The sequence below is a fragment of the Narcine bancroftii genome, chromosome 11 (assembly GCF_036971445.1).
Source record: "Narcine bancroftii isolate sNarBan1 chromosome 11, sNarBan1.hap1, whole genome shotgun sequence".
Classification (NCBI taxonomy): domain Eukaryota; kingdom Metazoa; phylum Chordata; class Chondrichthyes; order Torpediniformes; family Narcinidae; genus Narcine; species Narcine bancroftii.
In genome coordinates, this window is record NC_091479.1 from 54,142,312 (window position 1) to 54,160,791 (window position 18,480).

At 41.9% G+C, this 18,480-nt stretch overlaps 1 long non-coding RNA gene across 1 annotated transcript; it reads right to left on the bottom strand.

Annotated features, from left to right (window-relative positions):
* Positions 1 to 368: 368 nt before the first annotated feature.
* Positions 369 to 18,237, bottom strand: LOC138745430 (uncharacterized). Its single transcript, XR_011346262.1, has 3 exons — positions 17,479 to 18,237; positions 10,354 to 10,472; positions 369 to 2,275 (listed from the first exon to the last, which is right to left on the bottom strand). It is a non-coding gene; the product is annotated as an uncharacterized lncRNA (long non-coding RNA).
* Positions 18,238 to 18,480: the final 243 nt, after the last annotated feature.

An 18,480-nucleotide genomic window follows, 5' to 3' on the forward strand; every position in this document is an offset into this window, starting at 1 on the left:
AGCAAGACCATTAGATGTGAAATTGGAGCGTGCGCGCTACTGTTATAGGTGGAAAGAAGGACATACGCTCAAGAAATCAAAGTTAAAGAATCTTTTATTACACTGGCAGCTCTACTTCTATTATCTCCCCGCTGCTGTTGCAGGAGTGATGTCACAGTCGTGCCGGCCTCCAATTGGTCAGTATTCCCATCTTTGTTGATTACTGCTCTGCAGTTTTTCCCCTGGGACAAAAGTTGTTGGTCCCTGTGGACTCTGTGCAGTCGCCAATGTTAGAAACAGAATTACCTTTAAAGAAATTGCTCGAGACAAAAATTGAGAACAAAGAACATTTATTACAACAACAATGCAAAGTTGGGTGCTTCCCCTTACCCTGGGAATACACACATACACTGGGGCTCACCCAACTTTTATACAGTTTATCTCAGTATAGGAATAACCCCCCCCCTACATTCTTCTGCCTCCTGCTGGAGAGGGTTGGCATTAGGCAATCCTGCCTACATGCTGTTTCTGTGCACTTGGTGGACCAGGGGGTATCCTGTTGGTGTCCCTTCATGTTATTGTCCTTATTCACACCTTCCTGATTCTCGGAGCCACAGTTTCTTGATATGCAGAGTTCGCTAATCCTGTCTAGGGTTAACTAATTTAATATGTATAACTTTGTAAATCTATGTAAGGTTAACTAATTAGATATATAGAACTTGGTACTTCTGTCTAGGGCTAGGAGACCCTTATCTCATCCAGACTACCTCAACTTCCTACACTCTATTGTTCCTTACCGCTCCTTATCTTATTCATATGGTGGGCTCATTGATCTTGTCACAAAGACTAGAAGATTCTTATCTTAAATGTGCTGACTCTGCTTTCCTGCATCCTAATTCCCAAGCTCATCCTGTTTGTACTGGTTACATTCATTTATTAATGTATGAATTTTAGTTTCCTTCATGTTCATAATTTTAGATCAGTTTTATCATCTCTCACAATCCTCACTTTTCTTTTAGATCAGTATTACTGATGTCGTAAAGTGCAAGGTGTTGTTTTTCCCAGCTGGTCAATAACCAAATTGCAGTCTCTGTGTCGTTGGATAGAGTTAGGGAAACATACTTTCTTTGGGGTATAGTGTTCTGACGAGGGGTTCGATGAATTAAAAACTGCAGCCAAGTCTTTAGGCAGGGGAACACTATAAAGGTGAGAGTAGCGAGTCCAGCTGCTATAAAGGTTGTGAGTATCAGGCTCCAGTTTTTAGTAAAGAGTCTAGTCCATCCCACATCAGTCCGAGGTTGCTAAGTCTGAACATGGGCATGGGCAGATTCTCGTCGAAGTCCTGAAGCAGTATCTTTAACCGCTTGACTGTTGTAAGCATTGTCCTGAACAAGTCTTTGAGAAACGCTGCCTTCAGCAGCGAATGAGTAGTCGAGAGTCAGGCGGTTCCATTGAATTGTGGCTCGTATCTGCCGTTCCTCTTCAGCTCCGAACCCCAGGGCCACCGATCTCCATTTGATGATGATGTTGAAGGCTGTTTGGAGTCTGATTAAACGATTGAAATGCCAAGTAGCTTTAGGGTACTGTAGCAGCTCACGTCGTTTGTAACTGGTGCTCCCCTTCACGGGGTGGTGTTTGTCATTTTGAATGTATGAGAGACCCAAAGGATGTTTGAGAAGAGACCAAGCTGGGGAGGATTGTTTCTTATCATTTAACCTGTGTGTTGCAACTTGTGAGTGCAAGCCTGTCTGTGTACATTAGCATATGCATTAACTCTCTCTCTCTGTGACATGTACAATCCTGACTACCATTCTGTCTGTCTTTGTCCCACCATGTCCTTTGTGCTATCGCTTTAAAACTCCTGTCTTTAATACCTGTGTAGGCTAAGATACAAATTAGATGTACTCCACTAAAGCTGTTCAGTTCCCCTGGTCCGTATTGGAATCCCTTGTTAACCCATATCCCACTATGACTATACATTATATCTATGCTCTGTCTACATTCTAAAGGAAAATAATTGTCACCTCTGCTGCCTCTATCCCAGGAGGACTTAATACATTGTGAGTAATTAAGTGATGTCCCAGAAATGGAGAAGCAACAATTAAACAATACAATAAATGGTAAAAACAACATTACGGCACTTTTTCACGGCGTAGTGTAACTTTCAGGTCAGAAGGAAGAGGGACTGCACGCCAGGTGGAGGGTAGATTATCAATGTTGTTATTCTGTGGTTCAGTAGCTGGTTTAATTCGTTGGATGTGGCTCCAGCCTTTTTCTTTCGTTCGCACGGCAGTGTCTGTAATCAAAAGTACACAATAGGGGCCATCCTAGACAGGTTTCTGTTGGTGATGTTGGCATGCTTTTACATAAAACCAATCACCAATTTAATAAAATGAATAACAATTTGACTTTTCTTTGTGTTAGTGTAAAAATTGTAAAATGAAACACAAACCATATTTCCATGGGTTTTGAATATATTAGACCTTATTAAAATGCAGTTGGAGCTGCTTGTCTGTATGAGGCAACCAACCTGCAATTTGTTAGAGTGAGTACATAACAGACATGCAGCACAAGAGCCCCTGCGAGAGAACTTGAAACATATTTAACCTTTAGTTCTGCCTTAAGTAAAATGCCTTGTGCCACAGCTCACAGGAGCTGGCCTTATTTAAAACAGTTTGTAAAACAGGCACCAAAAAAATTTAAAAGATGTTCTTATGAAGATTGCACACACAATCATTTAAGTACAGGCTAGTTTCTATTATATTCCACTTAAAAGTTCTGCTGCATGAATCCTGGAGCTTGTGGAGTCATTATTGAATCAAGAAATATTGGTGCCATGCCAATCTCATTCTAACATGCCAATTTCTCCAGTCCTTAAGTTAAAATGTACTGAATAGCATCTGGTACAAGATCTGTGAGTTATTTATGATATTATTATTCTTATGCACCCAATTGTTCTGAACTATGCCACCAATTTAAATCATGTTCCACCTATGGCAGTACTCACACAGCACCATAGACCAGTTCGCAGGTTTATTTCTCCATTAAGCTGAATCCCATCGCGCAGGGTTTACCTCCGTGATTATTTACAATGTAACTTCCACACTACCGGATTTAAATATAAACCTGATGAATGGGGGGGGGGGGGGGGGAGAGTTATCATGAACTAAATTACAGCGGCAATACAGAGAAATTGTGCTGAGGCATTAATTTCACTCCGGAGGAAAATGCACCAGAGAAATGAATGATTAAACTTATGGGAATCCCCAGAGGTATCTTTATTCTCCAGAGGTGGGTGATCTTTAAACTCACGGACCTTGACTGCTGAATGTGTAGAAGAAATGTACTAAATCTATTGATAGGGCTCCATACCTCTAACTGCAAGAGAGGAGCCTGGAGCCTCAGTTTCAAGTGCCACAGTGCACTTAAAGGGACATGCACACTCCCCCTTCAACTGGCTGATCCAGCCACTTTACACATCAGATCCTTTCTTTATCTCACATACACTTAAAGTTAAGATGTATAGAACTCACCCTATTTGTGCAAACATTTCTCCCTGCAAATGTTATAACATCACTCAACTCTCAGGTACTCCCTGTGCAAAATCACATTTGAATACAATTTATTTCATAAATTGGAATTAACTGGTAGTTAAATTCGCTCATTCTACAGTATTGATAAACGATCATTTATGACATTTAAATTTTAGCATGAATTTTAATCAATATTGGTCAGTGACTGAAGTGGGAAGTCGTGATTTATGAAATTATCTCTGGTCTCTACTCTCCCACTCCCGGCACTTCTCCCAACGTCCAGGAGCTGGCACACAGTCCCTGCCTTTTTCATGTTACTCATCTACTATTCCTTTAACTGCTTGCATTAAAACTTTCGCCTTTTCTTTCTGCTTATCCTCAGACCTCTGGACAAATGCTTTTAGTGCAATCTGTAGAAGCTGGGTAATTCCTTGCTCATGCCAATTTTCCGTCTTTTGTAATTTTCTTCTAATGTCTGGGGCTGAGTTGGTAACAAAACCCGTTAGTACCAATTGATCCCCTGTTGGGGATTCTATGTCGAGACCCCCATATTGTTGTATTGCCATGCGCAATCTATTCAGAAATGCAGAGGGGGTCTCCTCGGGACCTTGGGGAACCTCAAAGGCTTTCTTGAAATTCTGTCCCTTTGGGACAGATTCCTTGATTCCTCTTATCAAATTAACCCTGTATTCTTCCATCAATACCCGACCATTATTGGTATTTTTATCCCAATTAGGTCTAGCCAAGGGGAATTTAGCTTCTCCAGGTACCGCATCTGGTCCCCCTTGGTGATCCTTATCCCAGACTCTAATCCCTGCCTGGCGAATCATTCCATGCTCATCCAAAGTAAACAGAGTCTTAAAGATAGATGTTAACTCATCCCAAGTATATATATTTCGTCCAAAAAATTGGTCTAACTGTTCGGTACATACCTGGGGATCTTCTATCAGGGAGGTCAGTTCTTTCTTAAAGTTACGCACTTCAGTACTGGTCAGGGGCACATTTACGAAACCGAGACCCTCTCCCACGGGAACTTCCCGCAGTGGTCTCATCCAGTTGGTTTCTGGCTTATTAGGTCTGGGTTCCTGCTCCCTGGGAAATGAATCAAAGGTTTCTGCCCTTTCTTCCTGAAGAGTCTCACACTGTTCTGAATTAAAGTTACCTCTCTCTCCTGTCAACAGAGGTGGTAATCGAGTGCTTTGTGAGCGAGTCATCATACCACTCCTATTCTCTTCTCTTTTCTCTAGCTGTGGGGGAGGAGGGGAAGGTGCAGAAGGGTAGGGCATAGGAGGGAGGGAATGTAAGCACATCCCACCTTTGTGGTTCAGGGACAAAAGGTTCCTCCTCTCTCTTGTCCTTGCATTCTTTTTCATTCAAAACCAATTGATTTTAACGATCCCCTGAGCCAGCAGGCTGCATATTCCCTGCTCTCAAGATTATCTCTCTGGTTTTGATAGAGCCAGATGTTCAATGCTTGACACATCCAGTCATCCTCGGATCCGAGCTTTGGCCAGTACAAGGAGCTCCCTTTAACCGGGCTTTTAACCCATTCTATACAACAATACCTGACCATGGTCAGTTTGTCCTTTCCACGGGTCCTTCCCATGCCCCACTCAGATAACATCAACCCAAGCGGGCTGTACGTAGTTATCTGATTATCACATCCTTTACCAGGACTCTCTTCCTTGCTACCCACACTTCCCATACTGATAGGCAAGTAAAATTCCTCTTACCGGGTTCCTGTAGCAATGCTCTAGCGCGATTCTTTCCATCGTTTGTTCTCAATGCCTCTTCTCGGATATCACTCGCTTCTTCCACTGACCAGCCACCCGTCGTCCGTGAGACCAGCTGAATCAGCTGGGTGCACCTACTCTCGTCGTCGGGCACTCTGTCAGTGGAGGGAGTGTGATCCCGGACGAGACCCCATTTGTTAGAAACAGAAGTACCTTTAAAGAAATTGCTCGAGACAAAAATTGAGAACAAAGAACATTTATTATACAACAATGCAAAGTTGGGTGCTTCCCCTTACCCTGGGAATACATACATACACTGGGGCTCACCCAACTTTTATACAGTTTATCTCAGTATAGGAATAACTCCCCCTTACATTCTTCTGCCTCCTGCTGGAGAGGTTTGGCATTAGGCAATCCTGCCTACGTGCTGTTTCTGTATACTTGGAGGACCAGGGGGTATCCTGTCGGTGTCTCATCATGTCATTATCATCACAACCTTGCCCTTGTCCCCATTCACACCTTTCCAACTCTCAGAGCTATAGTCCCTTCATATGCAGAGTTCGCTAATCCTGTCTAGGGTTTACTAATTAAATATGCATAACTTGATTAATCTGTGTATGGCTTACTAATTATATATGTAGAACTGGCTCATACTGTCTAAGGTTTTCTAATTATTTATGCAAGCCTTGCTATTTCTATCTGGGGCTTGGAGACCCTTATCTCGTTCAGACTAACTCTACTTCTATCATCAATTGTCTGTCCTTATCTCCTTCAGTTGGTGAACTTGCTGATTCTCTAGGAGATTCTTATCTTACTCAGACAGTGTCAACTTCCTGCCTTCTAATATCCATGTCTCATGTTGTTTGTACTGTCTTCATTCATTTACTTATGTATCAATTTTATTTTCTTCATTTCTTCATGTTCATATTGCAATATCAGTTTTTCTCATCTCTCACAGTAGGAAGTAAAGTTAGTCTGAATAAGATAAGGGTCTTCTAGCCTGAGAGAGAGTCAGCAAGTTCCGCATATGTAATTAGTAAGCCTTAGACAGAATTAGCAAATTCTGCATATAAGAGTTAGTAAGTTCTGAGGGTTGGGAAGGTGTGAATAAGGACAATGACATGATGAGACACTGACAGGATACCCCCTGGTCCTCCAAGTTCGCAGAAACAGCACGTAGGCAGACAGGATTGCCTAATGCCAAACTTATCCAGGAGGCAGAAGAATGTAAGGGGAAGGTACTTCTATACTGAAATAAACTGTATAAAAGTTGGGTGAGCCCCAGTGTATGTGTGTATTCCCAGGGTAAAGGGAATCACCCAACTTTGCATTGTTGTATAATAAATGTTCTTTGTTCTCAATTTTTGTCTCGAGCAATTTCTGTGAAGGTACTTCTGTTTCTAACAAATGGGGATCGTCCGGGATCCCACTCCCTCCACTGACAGAGTGCCCGACGACGAGGGTATGTGCACCCCAGCTGATTCAGCTGGACTCACGGACGATGGGTGACTGGTCAGTGGATGAAGTGAGTGATATCCGAGAAGAGGCATTGAGAACAAATGACGGGAGGACGTTAAGGAAGCGCGCTAGGAATAGCTACTGGATCCCGGTAAGAGGAATTTTACTTACCTTTTAGTATGGGAGGTGTGAGTAGCAAGGGAAATAGTCCTAAGGAAGGACAGGACAATCAGATAATTAAGCAAAGTCCATTAGGATTAATGCTATCTGATTGGGGTGCGGGGAAAACAGCAGCTGGTGTTTTAGTTTCTGACGACAGTTCTGGGGGGGGGTATTGATGTAGCAGCTGTCTAGTGGGCCGAGTGGGCAAGGTTCTTTGGCGGGTGCGTGAAATCATAAGACAGAGAACTGGATACTCATCCATTTAGTTGACCACCCTCGCGTGGTGCTGCGTGCCGAGGAATGGCACACTGATCTGTGGATTCTCCTGCCGGAAAGCGCAGGACACTCACAGGGCTTAATTTAAACCTGTGGTTCTGTGGATCGGCAGCAAACTCATAATGATGTCCCACCTTCTCCCATGGAGCCGGGACACACGGTAAATAAAAGAATCCTGCAAAGTCTGAATAAAGCAGTCTTGTGTTGACTAACCTTGTGTGTGTGTGTTGCTTTCATAGCTCTATCAAAGTAGCCTCTACATATATAAATATTTAAGGTAACTATCCCATTTACAGGATACTTTTCATCCATCTCACAGCCTGTGGGAAGAAGCTATTCCCCAGCCTGGCAGTCCTGATTTTGATGATGGACGTGATTAAAGATGCTGTGCACTGGGTGGAAACGGTCTTTTTACAATTCCTTGAGCCCTATTTGAACAACACTCCCAGTAAATGTCATCTGCAGAAGAAAGAGAGACCCCAGTGATCCTCACAACTCTGCATCATTCCTATCTGATGCTTTACAGCTACTAGACCATCCAATGATGCAGCCAGACAGGAGACTCAACTGCAAATCTCAGGATGAGAGCCGTTGGCCTTGACCTCATCAGCCTCCTTGGGAAGTGTAGGTGCTTCTGACCAATAAGGAGGAGTGATTGTTTTATGTAGTAATACTTGTGCTGTATTTATGGGAATTTCATGTGATTGTATTGTCCATTCTTGCTGTTTAACAATCTTTAATGGATCGAAGTAGTCATTGGACTTTCAGATGTACAATCAAGTACAGATTGTCTTTAAATAGCCATATGGCCCAGATGTCTGTTCAGACCAAGAATACTTTCGATCATACGCAGATTTTGAACAATAGCACCATTCATTTTGCAACAATTGCCACTTAATTTTGCCAGTTGTTCAATGGCAAACTATATGGGAAAAACACCACTGTCAACTCTTCTACCTTAAAGGAGTAAATATATTCAAATGGGCAGTAGATCAAGAGATGGAAACAGTGAAATCAGACAGAGGTGAGTGGCTGCTTAAAATTAGAAACATTCGTGTTCATGCTATAGAGTTTAAGGCTGCCCAGGAGGAATATAATGTGTTTTCTTTAAGATTGTTTGCCTTCACCCTGGGGAAGGATGGGGCCAACAGACATGTTGCTAGAAGGGTTCGAGACTTGATATGGTAGGTCACTAGAAGCTCAAGTTTAGATCCACATAGTGCAGATGTTTAGCAAAATGGCCACCCAGTCTGTATTTGGTCTTGCTGATATTGAGGTCAACTGACTCGACCAAATGCAGGAGATTAAGTTGGATGGGATGCATATGAAACACTGCCTCACCTGGAAGGTCTGATTGTGGCCTTGCATGGAGGTGAGAGAATAGGAAGGGACAGGTTTGGCAATTTCTCCGGTTTCAATGGGGAGTGTATCAGGTGGTGGTGGGTGGTGGGTAAGTGCCATCGAGAGAGTCACAGAAATACATGCCCCTGTGAAAAAAGAATATGAGTGGAGCAGTTTAGATGTAGCAGGTTTGAGGATGATGCTGAAGTTGGAAATGTTCAAGGATAACGTGTCAGATGTGGCAGCTGATGGGTAGTAAGTGAGAAACCTGAGGGATCTTGTCCTTGTTCTGTTGGAGAGGAGGTGGGGTAAGGGCAGAAGAGATTTGGAAATTATGGGTGCAAACTTTATCAAAGACAATATGGGTGAAATTTGCATTTATTGATGAAATAAGACATTTTGGGTGTCCTGGCGTAGAAGACCTAATCTTGGGAATGTTACAGGTCCAGAGGACCCCAAAACCTTGCAGCAATAGGAAATCACCAAGACAAATGGATACTTAAACAGATGTTGTTTTTAATTTTCTATAAACATAAAAAACAGGATCAAACTTTAACTTATCACTATTAACTTAATAGCCTTACATTGCCCCCTTCTAATTCTAAGTTCTGGTGTATTTAATGTGTATAAAGTTCTTTTACACTCCTCTAAGTTCATCGATATCTATCAATTCTCATACTGTCCACAGAATGCAACATTTATGAATTTTCACTAAGCTCTGGTGCTTAAAAGCCTCCAGGAAGGTTCATGTTGGTTTCAGAGTGGGTTTTCTTGCTCATTGGACACACAAAAACTGATTCCATCTGATCAGCCACTTTGGTGACTTCCCAAAGAAACTTTCACCATCAGGGTTTTCCAAATGATCATCTCTTCTGCAGGACACCATTGAGTTCCTTTTGTTTCCCTTATTTCAGGTGAAACATCATTTCTCTGCTTGCAAAACCACATGTCCTTATTAGAACAGCAAACTGGTACCAGCTAGATGAGTGCACTGGACCCAAACTTCTGAGTCCATTCATCTGTTGCTTTAAAAACAATAATCCATTTACACCTGCTTTTGAAATTATTTAGCAAAACAGTCTCCTTGTTTTGTATTAGCCTGCATGACTCACTCTCAGCAAAGCTCTTGCATTTTAAATAAGAGCTGTTTTGTGAAGTATTTGTGTTTGTTTGTGACCTACACAACTCCTACAATCCATCTCATTCAAAAATATATCTATATACAATGTAAAATATATAATCTGTCACAGGACAGATGCAGCAGAGGAGTTGTGATAAAATCAATAGTGTCCTTGCAAACAAAAAGTGGGAAGAGGTATAATCCAGTTGGCTCTGGTGAGTGTAGTTTATAATAGTTTGAAACTTGAATCTCTCTATTTCAGGAGACAATTTACTGTCATGTAATTAAAAAGTGTCATATCACACAAAATTGCTTTTTTCTTGCTGTAAGACAGACAGATTCACCATTGAAAGAAATTGCTTGAAATGCCTCTTGCGGTCAGAGAAAGACTGAATGCTCCCCCACCCCTCCCACCCCAAACCCTGGGCCAAGTCACTGAGGGTCTGTGGATTCTCTTTCAATGCTCATAGACCATCCAAGTCATTGGCAATGTGAGCTCCAGTTTTGAACCTCTGACACAATTAGGAACCATTTAGCACTCACTTGTATCCCAAGTCTGATACCTGACACCCTTTTAGCCAGTTTTGAACCAGTCTCTAGAAGTCCACAACCTGGTGTTAGTTCCTTGACTGCTTTGTACAGAGGCCCACAGCCTGCGTGGGTTCCTCTCCTCAAGTCACCAACAGCCTGCCACCTATGTGGGACCTTCAGTTGCAGAACCCCTCACTGGTCTGCTTCCTTGGTCACTGACCTGTGGATTGAATTCTCTGCTCCTCAGATGTTGGTGGGGTGTGGTCTTTCTGTTTTCTGGTGCCCCGCACTAGTCCTCCGATTTCCCAGCGTTCGCGGTGGCGAAGAAATCTAACAAATCTAAATAACAAATTATCAATGTAGAGGAGAATCTCACATGTCTAGAGGGATGGAAAAGGTACTATTATAAATTGAAGCCTAATATTTGAATATTCAGGTGACAAATTTGCAAATGCATAGAGTATATATTTCTCAAGCTATATGTAATTTTTTCCAAAGGAATATAACTTTGAATTTTTGCATGTCATCTTGGCATCCCTAAAAATATATCTGATTTCCAAGTAAGTTTAATACATTTCCTCATCACAGCTAATGTTAATTTAACAAATTTCAATTGATATAGTTTTAATTTGGGCCTTGCTCCTTCAATATTTCCTAATACAAATAAGGTTGGATTTTGCAGAAAAAACATCTCCTGTATCTTGTTCCAAAAGATTTGTAATTCTCCCCAAAAAGATCTCACATGAGGACAAAGCTAAGTTGAATTCAAGAAAGTTGTGACATCTTCACCACACCTAAAACATTAATCTGATAATTCTGATTTTATTCTATTCAATTTCACTGGTGTAAGAAGTAACTGTAGAAGAAAAAAACTAGTTGTGAATTCCTTCCTCATTTCTGCAGTGTGGATCTCTGGTCAATAATTCCAGACTGCTGAGTTGAAGTGAATTAATACAACTCCCCTGGATCACGTGATCTCTATTGGAAATCAGCTTCCTGTTAAGCTTTTCAAATCCAACTGCCTGAGTCACCTGACTCCAGGTGCAGCTTTCAGATAAATTCCTTGCTGTCATCTGCTACATGACTGATGTAAAAACAATTATACTGAACTAATTTATATCTTACATTGAGATCCTTATATGGATCTACCCATATTTGCCAATCAATTACAATATTCAGAACCATTTCCCACATTTGTCCAGACGTATGAACTCTTCATTTAAAAGTTCCTACTTCTAATCAAGAGGACATCATCGAAGTACATTTTTTAACAATTCCTCTTTATAAGGAATTTCTATTTCAGTACAACATGGTTGGTCCCAACTTAACCTTCAAATATGCTCTTAGTTGGAAATAGCAAAAAAGATTGCGATGAGTAATGTTATTTCTCAGTTGCTCAAATAACATTAATTGACCACTTTCATAACAATCTTCAACATTTATAATCCCCTTACGAAACCAGCAATCCAGAAATTGATGATCCTTTGAAAAAGATACGAGGATTTTGAATCAAAGCCATTCTGGGTGATGTACATCCACTTACACCAATTTCATCATTTATTTTATTCCAGAAATTAATCAAATGTTTCAACAATGGTGCATCTTTATCACCAACCATTAATTTTGATTCCCACGTATATAAATTATTCTGTTTTTCCCTCTCCTATTTTATTTGATTCTATTTTAACCCTTTCAAATAAAGAAGCAAGAAATCTCATTTGAGCTGCTTGATAACAATTTTTAAATTTGGAAGCTGTAGTCCTCTCAATGCAGAATTTGCATTGGGTCATTTTACATGGAATTTAATCGGAAATGGCGTCACATGACATAAAACCATGATGCAGAATGTTTTCTAAGAATGGAATACAAGAGGAGGGTTGTCTAGGTCTCCAGCTGGATATAGATCACAAGATATAGGAGCAGAAGTTGGCCCGTCGAGTCTGTTCCACCATTCTTCCACTCACCCCCACTCCCCAGCTTTCTCCCCATAACCCTTGATTCCTTGCCTAATCAAGTACCTGTCAATCACTGCCTTAAATACACACAATGACCTCACGCGGGTTTCACGACGAACTGGCAAAATCAATTTTTCCACATTTGTTTTAAATTGACACCCTTTTATCCTGAAATTATGCTCTCCTGTCCTAGAATCCCCTACCATGGGAAACATCTTTGCCATATGTACTCTGTCCAAGCCTTCCAGCATTTGAAATGCCTCTGAGGTCCCCCTTATCCTTCTGTACTCCAACTAGTACAGTCGAAGAGTCGACAATTATTCCTCATACACTAACCCTTTCATTCCTGATATCATTCCAGTAAATCATCTCTGACCTTCTCCAACACCAACACATCTTTTCTCAAATACGGCACCCAAAGCTCTAAACCTGATTGAATGGAAAGGGAATTGTCCAATGACACATACACAACAGTAAAATGATATGTCTTGTAGATATTTACAAAAATTATTGAAGAATCAATTAATAACTTTCAAAAGATGCCGGGACCCATTAATGGACTATTATCATAACCTAAAGAATGAGGGTTGTTCTGAAGCTTGGTGCTGTGTTACGAGACCAGAGGATCCCAAAGCACAGCAGCAATAGATAATCACCAAGACAAATAGTGACTTAAAGAAAGCTGATTTTAATTATCTTTCAACATGAACACAGATTTACACTTTAACTTTTCACTATTTTACTACTTTAACTTACTTTACCAAACTTACCCCCCCTTCTAATTCTAAGTACACGTGTGTGTGTACTGTTTGTGTAAGTTCAAAAAAGTTCTTTAGTTCACAGTCCAATCTCACTTCTCATTCCTTCAAGTTAACTGGTTGCAGGCCATTCTTATACTGTGCACAGAATTGAACATATATAAAGTTCACCAGGTTTGGTGCTAGAAAGGTAAATAATTACTATTCAGGAATGTTCTTGTTGATTTTCAGAGAGAGGTGTGTTGTTCAGGGAAGCATTCGTGTTCTTTTGACTCAACGTACCAGCATCTGAAGTCTGTTATCTCTTCAGAAAAGCTCTGATAGCTTTAGCTTGGAGCAGAGCTGAACCAGGACTTTGCAGGTATTTAAGGGAGTGTGTCGGCAGGGTTTGTTCTGGACCAACAATCTCACCAAATGACTCTGCTTGAAATTAAGATTCAAACCATTTTGAGGAATACAACAGGAAATGTTGAACAAGAGCCTGGTGTTTCCAGAGGAGTTTTCTTTCAATAGTGGAAATGATTATTTTTTAAAGTCCATTCATCTTCCTGATACAGATCTTTGTATTTAACTTTCAGGTTGCTATCTGTTTTTAACTTGGAGGCCTTTAATGGGGTGACTGGGTAGAATCATTGCTTTAACCAAGCAGTTCGCTTGCAATTTTCCAGCTGTAGGATGCGGTGCAGTTGGTTGCAAGTTTAGCAAGTGGGATTTTGATGTGAAACTGCAAGTCACAGCACCATTTTTGTTTTTGAAAATGGAGATGTGAAAATTTTAACTTTGGTCTCCTTGGTTTCCTTAAGTTTGCAGAGGAGACGTTGGGTCAAGCTGAGAGGACAGAGTTGGATGTCCAATTGGTGAATCGGCTGGGCAAAGCAGAAAGCACAAAATGAGGGTCGGAAAAAATAATGAAGCAGACTGAAGTGCCGTTGAACCAAACCCAGGTAAAGAATTTAATTTTGTGCTGTGTACTTAAAAGATCAAACAATTTGGGCTTTTAGTGGTGACCTATTTAAATGAAAAAAATCTGATTAGAATTGAAGTTTATGGAATGTTTGAAAGTTTCCACAAAGAAATGGAGCATATAAATTAGATGTTGTAATTAATATAAATGAACAATACAATGAGCCTGGTGTCACAGTATCTGCCTCCCTCTACTGTACATCACTGTTAAACCTTCTCCCCAAAATGAACCTGATGTCAAAGTATCTGACAAAGTTAATCGTACATCATTGTTAAACCTTCTCATAAAATGTGAATCCTGTCTCATAGTTTCTGCCTTAGTCTATAGTACATTAATGTTAAACTTTCTCCCCCCTGTGAACCTGGTGTAACAGTATCTGCCACAGTTTATTGTACATCACTGTTAAACCTTCTCACAAATGTGAATTCGGTGTCACAGTATCTTCCACAGTTTAGTGTACACAACTGATAAACTTTCTCCCCATTGTGAATCCAGTGTCACAGTATCCTCCTCAGTCTTCTGTCCATCACTGTTAAATATTCTCCCCACTGTGACCCTGGTGTCACAATATGCGACACAGTTTATCATATATTACTGCTTATCCTTCTCAGTGCTGTGCACCCAGTGTCACAATATCTGTCTCAGTCTACCGTACTTCACCGTTAACCTTATCCCCACTGTGAACCTGGTGTCACAGTATCTTCCACAGTTTATTGTACGTTACTGATAAACCTTCTCCCCATTGTGAACACGGTGTCACAGTATTTGCCTCAATCATCCATACATCACCATTAAACATCTCCCCAATGTGAACATGTTGTCACTTTATCTGCCACAGTTTATTTTACATCACCTTTAATCCTTATTCCCATTGTGAACCTGGTGCCACAGTATCTATCTCAATCTACCATCCATCACCATTAACCTTCTCCGCACTGTGAACCCGGTATCCGCCGCAGTTTATTGTACATCACTGTTATACCTTCTCCATACTCTGAAATCGGTTTCACACTATCTGCCTTAATCTACCGTACATCACTGTTTAACATTCTTCTCATTGTGAACTTGGTGTCACAGTATCTATCATAGTTTATCGTACATTACTGTTAAAACCTCTCACTGTTGTGAAGCCATAATCTTAGTATCTGTCTCAGTCTCCCATACATAATTGTTAAACCTTCTCCCCCTGTTAACCTGGTGTCACTTTATCTACCACAGTTCATTTCACATCATCATTAAACCTTCTTCCTACCGTGGTGAACATGGTGTCACAGTATCTGACAAAGTCTAACGTACATTACTGTTAAACATTCTCACTGCTGTGAACTCAGTGTCACAGTATTTGTCTCAGTATACCATACATCATCGTTAAAGCTTCTTCCCCTGTGAACCTAGTGTCACAATATTTGTATCAGTCTACTGTACACCACCATTAAATCTTATCCCCACTGTGAACCTGGTGTCACAGTATCTGCCAAAGTTTACTGTACATCACCATAAAACCTTTTCCCCACTGTGAACTTGCTGAGAGAGAAGAGAAAGAGAGAGAGAGAGAGAAAGACAGAGAGAGAGAGAGAGAGAGAGAGAGAGAGAGAGAGAGAGCACGGTCAGGACCTCGGCTTTATACCATGGGCCCTCTGGGCCCACCTGGTGGTCGGATGTCATTAGGCCGGGTGCCTTGTATCTAGGCCACCTAGTTGCCAAGTGATGTATTGCAGCATATCATCTCACAGGTCACCACACTGTTCCTTTTGTGTTTCCCTTATTTGAAGTGAAACATTATCCAGCCAGACATCTCCTCTTGTGTGGACAACAAGGGCTTTGACCAGTCTGAAGTCAGGACTCCCAACCTATCTTCCAAATGGGGTTTTCCACAAGCTGCCACCTTGTCCTGTTCCAGTCCCAGCTGCTGCAGAACTGGAGAACTCATCTCTCTCTCTCTCTCTCTCTCTCTCTCTCTCACAATAACAGAGAAAACCACATGACCCTCTGGGAACAGCCAACTGCACTCAGACTGCGGCACCGGAGCTAATCCTCTGAGTTTGTCCATCTGCTGCTTTCCAAAACAATAATCTATCACTCCACAGCAGGTCGAATTAACACCTACTTGTGAAATCCTTATACCGATTCTTCAAAGTTTTTGCAAAGGCACCCGGAGCCTGGAATGTCCGCCTTGAGCAGAGCTCTGGCATTTTAAATGAGATCAGTTTTAAAGTGTTTGTATGTGTCCTACACTAAAAAACATGCCACAATTTATCTCAGTTTAAAACATCTCTCTAACCAATATAAAATATAGCATAATCTGTCACAGTATAAACTCCTTGCAGACAGCACGTGATTTGAACCCTGGGCCCAATCGCTGGTGCTGAAAAGAGTTGTGATAACTGCTAAGCCAACCAGGGCACCCAAAGAATATCTAGATCCATCCCCCTCTGGGTTGTGGGCCCAGCACGCATCCACTGCACCGCTCAGCTTACATGAACACAGAATTCTGAGCGATGTAGATGGAACAAATGCAAGCAGGCTTTTTATCCACTGAGTTAAGGTGAGACAAGAACCAGAGGGCATGGGTCAAGTATGAAAGGTGAAATGTTGAAAGGGAACATTTGGGAGCAACATCTTCACACAGAGAGTGGTGGGAGAGTGGAACCAGCTGCCAGCTGAAGTGGTGAATGCCGGCTTGATTTTGAGAGTTAATAAAACTTTGGACAGGTACCTGCATGAGAAGGCTATGTTCCAGGTGCAGTTCAGTGGAACTGGATAAAATAATAGGTCGGCACAGACTAAAAGGGCTGAAAGGCCTGTTCTTCTGCTGGAGGTTTCTATGGAAGAGATTGTGCAGTCACTGATATCAGAGACTCATGGAATTGTAATCCACAGAAACCGACCCTTCAGACCAGCTCGACCCTGATACCCAAGTTGTCCTCTTCAACTGGTCCCATTCACCTGCATTTGGCCCATAACCCTCTGAATCTGTACCTGAGTAAATGTCCTTAAAACATTACAATAGTCCCCGGCTTTACCACTTCCTCTGGCAGCTCGTTCCACTCACCCCGCCGCCTTCTGGGTGAAAATGATACCCCTCAGGTCCTTTTCAAATCTTTCCCCTCTCAATTTAAATCTATGTCCTCTGATTTTACCTGTTGGGGAAAAAAGGCAAATTACCTTAAGATTTCAAGATCTCTGAGGTCCCCCTCAGCCTCCTACACTCGAAGGAGAACAGTCCCAGTCTATCCAACCTCTCCTTTAATTCAAAGCATTGGCAAGTTAATTGTATGTGATCGGAGTAATCGAGTGGTTCGTGGGACACCACACTGTAATGTTCATATTAATACATTACATTTCTCTATGCTTGGTACATGTCTTTTCTCTTTTCTAAGCCTCTCTCAAGTCACCCCTCAGCCTCTGTCATTCCAGGACGATCAGTTCCCGTCGACGCTGCCTCTCTGATGACACAGCCCCAGTCCAGTCTAGAAATGATTTCTCTTGACTGAAATGCAGCAGGAACTTCACATCCTCAAGGGTCACAGAATCTCTCTGAAAATCCAAACCAAACTCCAGAAGCTGGTAACTGCAGGCATTAAATCTTTTGGTCGAACCCTATCAAAGATATTCCCCAACTTCTACCCATCTCACTCCCATTCTCTTGCTGAAAATGACGCACTTACCTGCTGAAGTCCACAGACACAAGACGTGGCAAGGGACCAAGACCATAACAGGCCACAAGTCAACCTTGCAAGTTACAAATAATGATGCCTCCCTTCCACACAGACTGGTTGGATGAGAAGAACAGGATGTCATGGAAGAAAGCTCCGTGTCCCCCTGATGAACAGGCCCCCTTCATAGCTGCAGGTGAAGTCAAATCAAGTTTATTGTCATCTGATTGTACAAGTGCAACCCAACAAAATAGTGTAGTCTGGTTCTCAGCGCAAAACACGCAGACACAGAACTGGACACTACACACATACCAACAAAACTGTGGTGGACCATTGCATTACAGTCATTGTACTGGTTGGCCCACCCCTGATATTGTAACTCCTCCCCCTTCAGGATTCCTAATAAAGACAGTATCGCCCAATCTACTCCCTCAGTACTTCAAATCGGGCCAACAGCATGCAAGATATGCCTGTAATTTTATAGTGATTAAAGCCTATTAATCTTGAATTCGGTTCGTCGTGTCTAATTGATAGCGCTACAATTTAATCACTCTGCCTGCATGCCCTGGACAAGGCTACTTGAACAGAGAAGCTGGACACTGACCTCAATTATCCAGAGGCCTCCATAAAATTTGGTCAGTGGCTGCCTGAACACCTTTCTGAGGTGACACGACATTTGGAAAAAGGTCGATAGGAGAGACCTGCTCTTTGCACAGGTCGACCACCGCATCTTCCAGATGATGAGAGACTGAGATTTACTCAGCTGCTATGGGGCTCATGAAAATGCAGTCCTTAGCCTCAAAGAATGTCATCAACACCAGATCCTCCTGGGCAGCCGCCGTCATGCACCTAATGAATCTGTTGATGAATACATTCGAGCCTTGTGGGAGCAAAGGAGAGCTTGTGGCTCACTGATGTTATGGCAGCTGTCTACCAGGAGAACTGATCAGCGATGCCTGTGTGGCCGGCCTCGAGTCTGATAGTATCAGACAAAGGCTTTTGGTGAATGTCCTG